We start from the raw sequence: 14,560 nt of genomic DNA, 5'->3' as shown, positions 1-14,560 counted from the left end.
ATGGGATATTGTGGGTAGAGCTGGTGTAGTAGTGTTGTAGGGGGACGTGCAAGTAAATGATTGTTATTAAGAGAGGTTTGAAATCCGTTATCACTTGGCACAGTCCGGGACACCTCTACCTTAAGCTGGCCCTCCACTAGTGAATTGGCCACTTGCCACCCGATTCCAACGGATTCGGCTGAGAAATCAGGTGAAAGGTGGCCTAATCACATCTGTTTGACATCGGATGTGCAGTTTTTTGCGCATTGAATTGGAGTCTGAGATGGGACGCGCCGCACGGTTGACCTCCTGACTCGGACAGCCTCCCCGCAGTGGGGAATGGGGAAGCATACAATATATTGTATGCAAAAGGACTGCATAGTATATATCGTATGCAGTCCAGTTGCCAGCGACTCCCTGGCAGGCTGTTGCCGAGGCATAAAATGCAAGACCCGGCAGCTCATTTTGCCCACCGCAACCCCCCCCCCCCCCACCTGCATCCGCTGCCCATAGCTCAGGCTTCTTCAATGCAGGATGCCAGCGGCCAATTAAAAGTTGCACCGGCTTTTGAGCCAATCAGAGCTTGTGTACTGTTAGCCAAGAGTGGTTACCGAAACACGAGCTCTGATTGGCTCATCAGCCGGTACTGCATTTTAATTGGCCGCCGGCATCCTGCATGGAAGAAGCCTGTGCTTTGTGACCTTTTACATTCAGCAGAAGGCGATGAGGGACTTGTAGCAGGAGTTGGGCGGTAACTTAAGGGAGCGGGTGGAGGGGCCCGGACTGGAAATCAGTCCCGGTACCCAAAATTCCTAGTGGCAGCCCTGCATACAAATAATCTTATGTTTAAGTTGAGCCACATTTATCCCACAAACCCTCAGACTTAAAACTAGTAACATAACATTGTCTTACCCGAATCGTTATTCTTTTTGAAGATTATAAGCTGTAATAGAAGTTTTAATGTTGTATTCTGCTAATTGCTAATTAAAGGGATTTCCAGCCTTAAGATGATTTTACTAAGTAGGCTATGGCAAGACCTCTTGCGGCTTTATATTATTACATACTGTATACACTGAGTGTATTTATATTATCATTTGCCCTGGATACAACAAAAGTTTGTATAAAGCTGGAGAAAAGTCAAAGACCAAATAATAGGATGGTTTAAAAATCAGTCAATGTACAGTATTTAAAATGTATTCTATATAATTATAACTACAGCAGAAGGCATGATGTATAGAAAAGTCACTTGGGCAACCTCCTCAATACAATGTCAGAAAAAGAATTAGCATTTTGAAATGGTTCTCCTACAGTGGTCCACTGTCACCATGCTCGTTACCTTCTGCAGAAGAGATGCTACTCTTTAGGCTAATTACTGTATCTCTTGTGGAGTTTAATGTTTGTATTATTCCAACGGAATGGGATCATTGGATAGACATTATGTCATTAGGTCGACATGTTTTTTTTTTGCTAATGAGCTTCGTCAGGCTTCGAAGCTCATTAGCGAAGCGTACGCCGACCGTACACTTCGTGGTTCACCCCCTGCGCTCCCCTCCCCATTGATATGTATTTTTGATTTGTCTAGTTTTAAAAATTAGAGATAGTGCGAGCGGTCTCCGGACCGATCAGTCTGTGCGGCTGTGAGGCGCGGTGTGTGACGTCCAACACTGCGACCCTCGGGAATCCGGCACACAGTCTGATTACACGGCGGCTACACAATAACCGGCCGTATATATGGCTACTGAGAACACGCTGATACTAATCAGACGTGACATCAGAATTCCTAGAACCACGCTTGCAACTGTGCATTTGTGTTTTTTGGACAATACTAGAAACACATAACCCATCCTTGTGGATTATATTTCCACCGGGTGGGGGGTTTGCAGTCGAGATTTACATCAACGCAGTGTGTTACCTTAAACTTGAGGGTAACTCAGATGGCATTGCACTGATTATTAAACACTATTTGGTTTATTAAACATATTCAACTAGACAGCTCTTCAGCATTTCTAAAAATCACTATTGGAAGTGAATTCACACAATTTATGAGGGTAAATTGTGAGGGTAGTGATATCCCTTTTTATTACATGTCTGTTTGTATGTTTTTGTGTGTCTTATTTCGCTATATCTTACCAATAAACTAATAAAAGTTTATATTTTAATATCAAACTCTCTCTGGTGCACCACACAGAGACACTCCTTTGTCTTTACGATTTTTTCTGCTCTCAACCAGTGTCCAGTGGTAGCACACCCTTGTCACTATGATGAATATGTATAAATTCATGATCATATGAGGGGTCTCTTTTCTTAAATTGAATTCTATTTTTCCTGTGCGATTAGTAAAACCCTTTTTGTTTGTCCAACATGATTTATAGTAGAGCATTGTGGAAAGTGCTGATATAGAGGGCAGATGACGCACATGCTAGCAGCATTGAGATTTTACCACGTGAATGTTTATGGCAGTCATACCGTTATCCCTCTGAGCACACTATTTTAGTGTACTCCAACCCCCCCCCCCGTTACCGTGAATGACCGGTTTTATGCTTCCTGATATGTGTATTAGTGCCCTTGTCCTCTATAGATCCATCACCTGAATTGGTGTTCATATGAAGGAAATAGAATAAAATACATTTGTCCTTGGAAATGTCCCCATTTTTCAAACAACTTTGCAGTACCAATCCCTTCCAGCTGGTATATTAATACACCGTCCACAAGCTCTTCTTATTCTGTGTGTCCTGGCCTTCAAAGTCTATTGAAAGGAAGCATTTTAAAGAACAAAAAATATGTAAGAGCTGGGTTCGTTGTACATGTTATGATAGTAATGCTGGGCACACACTTGATGATATTTTGGACGATGTGTGGTTTTGAGCTGAAATGGAATATCAAATTGTCGACATGGTCTAGTGTGTACTCACTGTTGCATGCGCATGTGTTCCATTGAGCGCATCTTCTGATGATCTCGTTTACAGCAAAAAAATTATAGAAGGGCGAATAATAATCAACAATAGGACAGATTATGGACACTGGTGCATAATCGATAGGACTACACTTTATCCGATGAAAATGAAGACCAGAAAACCTCACCCTAGATGGATGGTGCGGTGGGCTATGCTAACAAAAGCAAGTCTGGAGACCAAACAGCTGCACTGGTCACCACCGCAGAAGATTGTGTCCAAAGTGCTAATGCCTCCAAAGTGCCCGTGCCATAAAGTGCAACTGTCCACCAATAGTCTCTTTCCAAGCTACGCATTTCGGAGATATAATTCTCCTTCCTCTGGCTTGGATAAAGATAGTTTTCAAACATACGCTGTATTTATACCACTTCTTATTTTTCAAACAGCCCACTAAATAACCAAATTTCCCGCCTTTTAACGGACCGGAAGTTCCGTGCATTCAAAACGGAGGCATCCTGTTGTGTACTATTGGTTACTTCCGATTCCGGTCTCTAGGACTTCTGATAATGCGTTCCACCTCGCCCGAGCAGGTGTTCCACAGTATTCAGAAGGATTATCACAGCGCTTGTCGGTAGCCATTTTGCTTCAGGGCAAACGTACTGGCACCATTTAAAATTCTTATAATGGACACCAATCTCCTCTTATTACCTCAACTATGCCATACTTGGTATTCTGGCATTGTCCATACCTATACTCGGAGACCAATATTCTTTTTTTGCGCTGGAGATTTTGGCCCCAAATAAATACAATATAGACCTAAAATAATAAACAATTGGAAGCATGAGATATTTAAAGATAGACATGAGATATAATAATTTGGTATGAAATATGTTACAAATGAATGGTCAAGAACAAATTTGAATTCAAAATTGGAGTTATGGGAAGAGGGTATCTAGGGTAAAGATCCATTTAATCAAACTTTTTGCTAATCTGCATTCTAGATACTAGATACCTTTTTTGCCTCCTACAAGTTTACCCATATTAGAGTTGGTGTTTCTCTTTTTTTATGTACAGCGGCAGCACTTGTTTAAACTTTAAGTGCGCACTTTTACAAAACATCCGTTTGTATTATTGTGATCTCGTTTATTGTGCCGTGCAGCGTAGTGAAGGGAGGAACAACATGTTGTTCTGTGGTTTATTGCATTGGCTAGTGTGTAACGGCAATTTTGAGAGTACTCCGCTTAAGAGTAGGGCTGTCTGGCGGTGAGGTGTCTCTGGAAGGTATCCAGATGGCGCGCAGACAATGTCTAGGTAGACCGTTACTAGGTCGACATGCACTAGGTCGATGTTGACACAAGTAAAATGTGGACATGGGCCTGGCAATGGTTGATGCTTGAAAAGGTCGACATGCGTTTTTCAAAAATGTTTCAAATGTTTTGACTTTTTCATGCTTTACCACCCACGTGTATTGGGAACAGTAGAGTGTGCTGAGCGCAGCAGTCCGAAATATGGCAAGCAGTACACTAACTGGAGTTCCACATGCTCCCGCGTCGACCTGGACATCAAAAAAATCCCTGAAACCTTATGTCGACCTTTTCCATGTTGTCTTTTTGCTTCTGTCAACCCTTTTGTCACATATCGACCTACTGACTGCCTCCCTAAAATGTTGTTGGGCCTGATTTGGAATTGATCGCTTCTTTGCACAGTTGCAGATGACTGAGAGTAGTTAGTGGCCACCCAGACAGAAAGAAAACCCGCCCCGTGCAAATCTGCGAGTGTGTTTGGAAAATTTCGCTACCCAGTCGCACATCCATACGCAATTCACAAACCATCCAGGCTGGAGCTGACGTCACAAACCCTCCCATAAAATTCCCTGGCGCGCCCACGGTTTTTCTGACGCTCCCAGGAAACGGGCAGTTACCACCCCCCCAAATGCCGGCTTCCTGTCATTCAAATTGCGATTAGATCCTTTTAACTATTTTTATCGCTATTTGGGCTCACGCATGCGCACTATGATCCGTACCCAGGCACGGTCATTCAATAGTAGAGCGGATTGCGAATTTGCAGATCCATGATCAACTCTGAATCCGGCCCCTTGGCTCCTGGCTGTTGAGCTGCATAATCTACACATTCCTTTGTACAGAATGCCTGGACTTGGCTACAAATGGACCGTTCAGGTAGCCAAAGATCCTGTCACTTAAGGCAGTGTGGTCTCTTGGGCCACTAGCGCCACCACATGGAGGGTGGTATGAATGCAATTCCTTTGTTGAGGATAAGCAGAAGAGAATAGGTCACATTAAAGGTTAATCATAGGAGTCTCACATCATCACTGTAATCTGCTGACCAGACTGTGCTTTGTGGCCGTTCCAGTGAGAAGCTCCAGTCCTGTATCTAGGAGGATTACTCAGTACTTGCCGTCAGCTGCAACTACCCATGACTGGCACTTCTGTCAGCCCGCATGCTGTATTCAGTACACTTCATTAAGCAGCATGACAAGTCTTATTAAAGATCAGTGAGGTTCATTATTATACCTCGTTACTGAACTGTCTACCTGCAGCCCAGTGAACTTTTAACCTGTTGGTTGTGGGCTTCCACTCCAGAAAGAGGTGTTAAGTAATTGTTCTGTTCCCAACGCTGTAATTTCCCCGAAGTGCACTTTCCTCCTTCTCCAGAACTGAAATAATTAAACTGCAGAGACATTGAATTTTTGGAGATGAATATTGTTAATTTTTTTATTTTTTTCCAATGTATTTTTCAGACTTTACAGTAAGAATGTGGCGCGGTATTGAGAGTGATTATATTTATCAATAACTAGACTAGTATTCAATTATCCTCCTGGACATTGGGCCTCATTCAGATCTGATCACTGCCGAGGGAATTAGAAGTGGCCAATGAACAGGTAGATGCAGCCCCGCTATATTAAAATCGCGCCTTGCAAATAAATGTGTAATGCTAGCGAAGGCTTCATACTCATAACACATTTATTATATGGACCACCTCAGTGTGCCTGCTTAGCCAACTCCCTGTCACTCTCCAAGGAAGCCCAATACATTTCCAAGGCATTACTGAAACTATGGGGTATATTCAATGGATGCCGTTCATGTCAGATTGAGATTGCCGGAAACATGCAAAAGCAGGTGGATTAGTGGCTATTCCATCAGTAGAACTGGTTTTCGGCAGATTGGAATATTCCAACTTGCCAAAAAAAAACCCCAGCTAGCATTGAATAGATCGGAACCCCTTCCAGCCTATTCATGTCTAAAGGTGGGCATACACACGCAGATTTATCTTCAGATCTGTCTGGTTGGAACAAAAACATGGTTATGGATGAGCGCAAATGACAGTTGACCATTTGCTTGGAAATGCTGGAAAACTGACAAACTGTCACTCATCCATAACCATGTTTTTGTTCCAACCAGCCAGATCTGAAGATAAATCTTACTAGTGTATGGGCACCTTAAGACTGCTGTCTTTTCGGGAAGACGGCAGTTTTGACATCAATGGAATATACCCCTATGGGGGAAATTTACTGGGAGCTCTATTTCACATGGGATGTTGCTGTGGGCAACCAATCAGATACTATCTATTATCTTCTAGAACAGCGATGGGGAACCTCCGGCCCGCAGAGCCGGGCTCTGTGGCCCGCCCGGCGTATGTGCAGGTAGTCAAGTACAGGGGAAATCTCGCGAGAGCTACTGCCCTCTCGCGAAATTTCCCCCGTGTCAGAGTCCCTGCACAGCCGCCGGACGGCACAGACGGGTGGCTCGTAAACTGCGGCAGCCACCGGAGTGTGGGAAGGCTGCCACAGGGCATTTTTTTTAAATGGCCCCCGAGGCATTATGACCCAATGCAAATGGCCCTTGGACCCCAAAAGGTTCCCCACCCCTGTTCTAGAAGGTGCTAAATAAATAAGTAGTACATTCTGATTGGTTGCCCATATCAACATCCCAAGTGAAATAGAACTCCCATCTTAGTAAATTTCCACCTATCTGCCTTATGTCGAACTGCTATGGACTCTGTATTCATGTACAGTGGGCCTTAAGGTGCCCATACACTAGTAAGATTTATCTTCAGATCTGGCTGGTTGGAACAAAAACATGGTTATGGATGAGTGACAGTTTGTCAGTTTTCCAGCATTTCCAAGCAAATGGTCAACTGTCATTTGCTCTCATCCATAACCATGTTTTTGTTCCAACCAGCCAGATCTGAAGATAAATCTGCGTGTGTAAGGCCAACTTTAGACCCAATTTCAATAATAAAAAAAAATCTCTTGTGTTTGACATTGCGTGAGACCCAGAACCCCTTTCTGTACCAGGCGACGTCTCCTATTCGTTGTTACTGATTTGTAGTTGCTCTAAGGAATTTGCTAGTCCAATACAGATTTAATCATCTGCAAATGTACACAACTCATTTGTACACAGACATCCTGTGACAGTCCGTCCATCCAGATAGAATTACAGGAACTAAAATAAAAACAGACGCCTGAATTCTGCCATAATAATTATACTGCAATACATATTTAGATCATTTCCATTCATCCGTCTTCCAATCAAACTATATCCGTATTCTTTAAAATGAAATGTAATTGAACCTTGCAGTATCCTTGATTAGAAAAATAAAACGTAAAAAAAAAAAAGGTTACCCATTACTGTAGCACAGAGGAAGCAGGCGTTGTGTGGACAGAACTAAGTCATTAGTATGTACCTTGTCCGTTTACTGGGAACAGGTGACATCACTGAGTGATGTCATTGTTTGCTTCTGGTGGGAAAGGCTTCATACTCCTGGAGAAATATGTATGTTGCTGCAGGGCATGGGTACAGTTGTAAACCTGGTGTATGCTTATCATTAAAATATCTCAATTTTGTACATTTAATATACACATGCATAACTAGTCCCGTATGTTACGCCTAAGCAGAATCCTTGTTGGCTGCTTATGCTGCTCTGGGGCAGGTGTGGTCACACTAACAATTAGGGAGAAGTAGAGATAACATCACCAGGCCCGCAGGGATCGGTATAATGCTATGTTGTTGTTTTTTAGTGACTTCTTTATCACAGTGGTGTTTAATGGAAATAGTACTGAAACCACATCCCTGGAATTACGCTAAGCACAAGGGAGTTGCCATCAGGATTTTGTCACTGCTGGCAAATCTGACCTTATTATACACAAGTCATATTATACTGTATATGCTGACTGTAAGTAATACCCCTTTCAGACAGAAAAATCCCCAAAACCCAGGTATTTCCCGGATACAAAAACCCGGGTACAACTAGGCAGCAAGGGGCTGACCCCCTTTCACACAGGAGCAAAAACCCGGGTATTTCCCGTGTCGACCCCTTTCACACAGAAGCCGGATTTTTCCTGCAAAACTCTGTGTGTCATAAGAATAGGACAGTTTTAACCCCTTCCCGACACATGACGTATATATACGTCATGAGTCGGTTGCGGGGGAATCAAGCCAGCTCACGGAGTGAGCTGGCTTGAAAGAGAGCAGGTAATGGCTGTATATTACAGCCAGGTACCTGCTCTCACGGCCACGAGCGGCGAGTTCGCCGATCGTGGCCGTTTAACCCTTTAAGCACCGCGGGCAAAGCGCCCGCAGTGCTTAAATAGCTGATCGGAGGGGGGGCGCCCCCCTCCGGCGCCGATCGGGGCCCCCCGCGGCGAGATCGGAGGGTGCCGATCGGTTGCCATGGCAGCCAGGGGTCTAATGTAGACCCCTGTGCTGGCCATGTCAGCATACCTATTACATCCTGCCTGAGGCAGGATGTAATAGGAAGTGCTGAAAATCACTATGTTCAGCCATAGAGCTCTATGGCTGAACCTAGTACAGGCGATCGCGCCCCCTAGTGGTCAAGTACACTAGGGGGCCTTGTAGTAAAAGTAAAAAAAAAAAAAAAAAAATAAGTTTAAAAATAAAAAAAAAATAAAAAAATAGTAAAAGTTCAAATCACCCCCCTTTCCCCATTTCACAAATAAAAATAAATAAAAAATAAAAAAATTAAACATATTTGGTATCGCCGCGTTCCTAAAAGTCCGATCTATTAAAATATAACATTAGTTATCCCACACGGTTAAAGGCGTAAACGGAAAAACATTCCCAACGCCAAAACTACGTTTTTTGGTCGCATCGCCTACCCAAAAAAATGTAACTAAAAGAGATCAGAAAGTCGCACATATCCCATAATGGTATTAATTAAAAAGTACACTTCAGCCCGCAAAAAATGAGCCCACACCCAGGTCCGTAGGTGGAAAAATAAAAAAGTTATAAGCCGCAGAACATGGCGACGCGACGCAAATTAGAAAAACCGTAAAATTTTCTATTTTTTTTTTAGTGGTAAAACGTAACGAAAACTATATAAGTTTGGTATCACCGGAATCGTAACGACCCATAGAATAAAGATAACCCATCATTTTAAACGAACTATGAACTCCCAAAAAACCGTAACCAGCGCAAAATTGTGGAATTGCGTTTTTTTTCCTTTTTACCCCACATTGAATTATTTCCTGATTCCCCAGAATATTATACGGTATAGTAAATGGTACCATTAAAAAGTACAACTTGTCCCGCAAAAAAAAAGCCCTCATGTGTCTATATAGCCGGAAAATTAAAAAAGTTACGCTTATTTGAACGCGAGGAGGAAAAAAAAAAAAAAATTAACAAAAAACGCCCGGTCGGGAAAGGGTTAAAGGCACACAGAGATGAGGTCATCAAAAGTGGGTGGTGACTGCTCACTGCATTGCATTAACCATGGCATGACACAAGGATATGTTGTAAACAAGTTTTATTGTTTTTATATACTGGAAGGTACATGTTACCTCACATGGCTGTCAGTATATTTGCAATGTTTGAGTACACTGTGGCATCTTTGACTGTCCCAGTCATCTGTTTGCCGATATCCTCCTCCCCTCTCACTGCCAGCAGCTCTCACCTCTTGCTTCTACCAGTGGGCCATGCTATCCTTTTTTCAGCTCCCTAATGACCTCAGAGGCCAGCTCCATTGCCATGCCCTCCCAGCCAATCAGAGAAGCCTATCCTCACAACCAATCAGCCAGCACCCCACCAGGAGAGCCAATCAGTGCCTAACAATGTGTAATAATCCCAAAAACCCGGGTCGTTTCCTTTCAGACAGCCGGCGACCCGGGTTTTTGGAATACAGACCCGGGAAAAACCCAGGTAAATACCTGGGTCGAAGTCCCGGAACTTTAGACCCGTGTTGACCCTTTCAGACAGAAGAAAAACCCGGGTCGACACGGCAAGAGCAGGGAAATTCCCGGGTCTTTTTTTGTGTCTGAAAGGGGTACAGTTCTAAAAAGGGAACTGAGAACTTAATGGTTCTAATATTGTGCATCTGTCACATTTCTCACAGGTTGGACAATAATTTGCAGGCAGATATTAAAGCATACTTGCCGACTTTTGAGCTGGCTGCCCTCCCCCCCCCCCCCCCGCCGAGGGACACATCGCGGGAGCTGGGGGGGATATGCGGGAGGATTGCCACCTTTTCCGGGGGGCCGGGAGGGGTAGGCAACCCTGGATTAAAGGCCCGTACACACGAAAAAAGACGTTTGAAATAGCATGTAATTGGTTATACCAGCTGATGAGCGGCTTTGAGGACTGCTTTGCATAGCACTGCGCTACATCCGCCCCACCCCCCGCTGACAGCGCCGGGCAGGGGGAAAGCCGCTCAGTGGTTATGCCCCGGCGATGAGCGGTAATACCAGCAGATGAGGGCTTTGAGGACTGCTTTGCATAGCACTGCGCTAAGTCCGCCCCCCTGCTGATGGTGGCGGGCAGGGAGAAAGCTGCTCAGTGTGTATGCAATGAGCGGCTTTCCCCCCAGCGATGAATGCGATCATCGCTGTCCATACACACTGGGCATAGTTGCCCAGTGTGTATGGACCTTAACACTAGTGCACCACACAGTGGGCTATAATTAAAGCTAATAAAGTTTATAGACACAATCAACAGAAGCAGAATTAATTGGATACAGTAATTAAACGTAACATTAATGTTACACGTGGCACTAGATTTTTTTTTTTACCAGTTTCTTATATAGTGCATACATATTCCGCAACGCTTTACAGAGTATAGTTGAACATTCACATCAGTCCCTGCCCAGTGGAGCTTACAATCTATATTCCCTACCACATGTACATGCACACACAGACATTCTAGGGTTAATTTTGTTGGTAACCAATTAACCTACCAGTATATTTTTGGATTGTGGGAGGAAACCCACGCAAGTACAGGGAGAATATACAAACTCCACACAGTTAGGCCTGTGGTGTTAATGGAACCCCTGACCTCAGTGCTGTGAGGCAGTAATGCTGACCATTACACCATCTGTGCTGCTTCTTTTCTAATTAGGTATGTTGCAGATCTTTCAGCATGGATTGCCATGTGCATTGCGATCGCTTACCTCCCAACTTTCAAAACATCGCCGGTGTGGCCTAGCAGCAAAGGCTTGTGGTCTTCCAATTGCATCACTTCTGCTAGGGCACCCCCCCCCCTGTTTTGTTGCTGTGGGGGCATGGCCAGGGGCTCTGTGAGCATCTGGCCATGCCCCCAGACCCTCTGCCTGCGGGAGTAGATGCTGTGCACATGCGCACAGCATCTTTTCACCGCTACTCAGCAAGACTCCCAAGTGCCTGCCACCGGGAAACTGTCGGCCCCGGGCGAAAAAGGAGGTATGCTCACGCACAAGGGTAAGGTAGTGACTGAAAACGCAAATGGATCGGAAACACAAGGAAGTCACAGTTTGTCTGATAGGAAGCCGCAGACGTTTGAGGGCGGAAACCTGTGTTTAAAAAAGCATTTTGAGGAGGGTCTGTGATGTCAGCGATGACCACTCCCACCCGGTCTCATTTGCAGATTAGTGGAAGCATCAGACCTAGTCACATTTAATGGCTCGAATTGCGTATGGATTTGCAAATGGATCGCGATTAGATCTCTGATTAGTGATCCATGCAGAATTAGGCCTCATATACAGTATATATAAAGGAATTAATTGAGGATGATCAGTCTTACATTGGTAAAAAGTCTTTTGGACTAAAAATGATTTTCATTTAAACAATGTATATTTATTTGTAAGAAAGCAAACACGAAAAATAAATCCATAAACTAGAAATCAGTCATCTGGAATTGTTGCAATATTAGATACTTTGGGATATATTCAATTAGCCCCGAAGTGACATTGGGCGGTATTCAAGTGAATACCGGCGACGTGCAGCGAATCCTGTTTAGGATTCGCTGCACATTCGCCACATTCCGGAGTCTCGCCGGCTCCGGTATTCAACGAGTCAGGGGCTCGCTGCCCCTGACTGGAGAATTTGAGCTCCTGCGGCGGACGCCGCAGGGAGCCTGAGGACGGTGGCAGGCAGGGAGATGGAAGTCTCCCTGCCTGCCCCAGAACGTTTGTGGGGGGGAGGTGGGCTCCCTGGGTGCCAGACAGCACAGGCTGCCCCCCGGGGGTGCCAGCAGGGGACCGGGTATATTCACTACACCCGATCATGAATATGTAATGATCGGGTGCAGTGAATATATGAATATCTAATGAGCGGCTCGGCTCTGGCCCCCTGCTGGCTGGTCTGTGCAAAAAAAAAAATATATTTTTTTTTTTTTAATTAAATTACAGCACATGAATAAAAATAGCATGCCCCTCCTCAGAATAAAATTCCAGATTTTTTGACACCAATTGTAAAAAACAAAACACTTTATTTTAAAAGTTCACCTTCCACTTCACCATAAAAAGATAGCGATTGCTACTCGGTGAATCATGGCGAAAAAAACCTTGAAATGTATTCGGACCATCTGGTCATTGAATAGGGTGATTCACCGTTTTAGTCAGAAATTCGCCTTACAGCACAAAATCGCCATAAAAACCTGGCGATCAGCCTCATTGAATACCGCCCATTGAGTTCTTCCAGTGTTTCTCCAATATTTGTTAATCGCCTGAACAAAACTAAAATTGCGTCGGAAAACACACAAGTTGGGGATTTACAGGATCTTTCTTTGCCTGGCGGGTGAAACAAAATTGAATATCCTTCTGAGATCCAGCGATCAATTGATTTGAATACCCCCATGGTATGTTTTTTTTTTTTTTTTTTAAATCTATGTTATAAATAGTGATGCTACAGATCTGTCTGGGGAATTCTGCTGTGAGAAGCCCTTCGGTTCTATAGGCAGCCCTATATACAAGCTGTGTTTCTGTTGGTGGTACAAGCTGTGGAAGATTTGAGCTGCAGTTTTAACGCTGTGAAACCTTATTCCAGAAAACACAAGGCAAGCAATAAATCTGCCTTGTGTTATCTAGAGTACTGGGCATAACCTTATCGACTGGCAAGATTTGTATTACTGTCATAAGATAAAAGGTGACGGCATTGCCAAGAATTGAGCTGTTGATCAATTGCAAGGACAAAGTGGCACATAGAGTACACAGGGGTTTGTTATTTATCTAATCCACTGCTGTCCAAAGTATTTCCATGTTATTATCCAGATGGACACATGAGGCTTTGTAGGTGGATGGGGGGTTGTCTGTATTATAATAGATGCATGCAATGGCCATGGGGATTATTGTGGGCAGTGTAGCCGTGGGGAGTACACTCCTGTATGGCAATGGACCCTGGGCAGGTTAAAAGCTTGGCTTTGATTTCCAATGCTTATCAAATTGTGTTAAGCCGCCATCATGTAAGATGCCTTTGGAGATGGCTGTAAGCGGCAGTCAGAGAGGTATCGCTATATACCTCTTGGTAAATGCAGAGAATTACACCAGCCCTTTCTCTGTTATCATTACTAGTTCCCAGCCCTTCAAAATGACAGCTGTGCGCGACCAAAAGGTGCAACACTTGAATTGTTCTGTCTGCGCCATCTATTGCCCGTCGTTGTGCAAAACACTTGAATTTTCCCCATAGAGGTGAAGAAATAAGTGACTTACATGACCGAGCATTGGTGTTTTTTGGGAGGGAAAGAAGGAAGAGGGCCCTAATCCCAAGAGCATACAGTCTAGTGAGGAGACGGAGTCAGACAGGAGAGATCCGTAGAGCACATGCGAGGGTGAAGAGGGGAAATAGATGGCCTCCATTTTACAATACTGAGGTGTGTCACCTACGTTTTGGGGAGTGCCGAGCCTGGGGTCTCCATCCGAACTGGTCATTTTAGTCCACAGAACTGCACGGCTTAATAATTTATCATTCGGGGGCTATACTATTTTCTGGCCTCATGGCTTTATGTTTTAAAAAGAAGAAATGGTATTGGGATGAAAGAGCCGTTGGAACAGAAGCCCTCAGTTATAAATAGAGATCACGCCAGGCTTGGAAGAACTTTGTACTGCTGGATAAACAGCGGTATTATGCTATGACACCGATATCTATAGTTGCTCTAATGTCACTTTGCTGGCACCAGTCTCGCTGGCACGGACCACTGCTGCTGAAGTCCTAACCCACACAGTGCCAAGACTGGAGGCAGAGTGCCATAGCTGTATTGTCTCTTTATTGCCTCCATTAAACCATTAATTAGGCATAAAACTCACGTAGGTGTTAACTATTTTTTTTTATGTAAAATAAATGAAAATCCAGTTACTCGTGATTGAACTACTCATTATGGGTCTGATTTAGGGCTGCATGTAGGCCCAACTACATGCCGTAAAAATCAGATTAGTTGTACTGCGCATCCAGAACCTCCCCATACATAGAC

General features: G+C 44.1%; 1 protein-coding gene across 1 annotated transcript in view; it reads left to right on the top strand.

Moving 5' to 3' along the window:
* MBOAT2 (membrane bound glycerophospholipid O-acyltransferase 2) overlaps positions 1-14,560 on the top strand; it is a 173,422-nt gene that overhangs the window by 69,639 nt on the left and 89,223 nt on the right. The window lies entirely within an intron of this gene.

This window comes from Crinia signifera, chromosome 3, assembly GCF_055691185.1.
Source record: "Crinia signifera chromosome 3, ASM5569118v1, whole genome shotgun sequence".
NCBI lineage: Eukaryota > Metazoa > Chordata > Amphibia > Anura > Myobatrachidae > Crinia > Crinia signifera.
The sequence above is the reverse complement of the archived record's forward strand: the minus strand, read 5'-3'. Positions and strand labels throughout refer to the sequence as shown.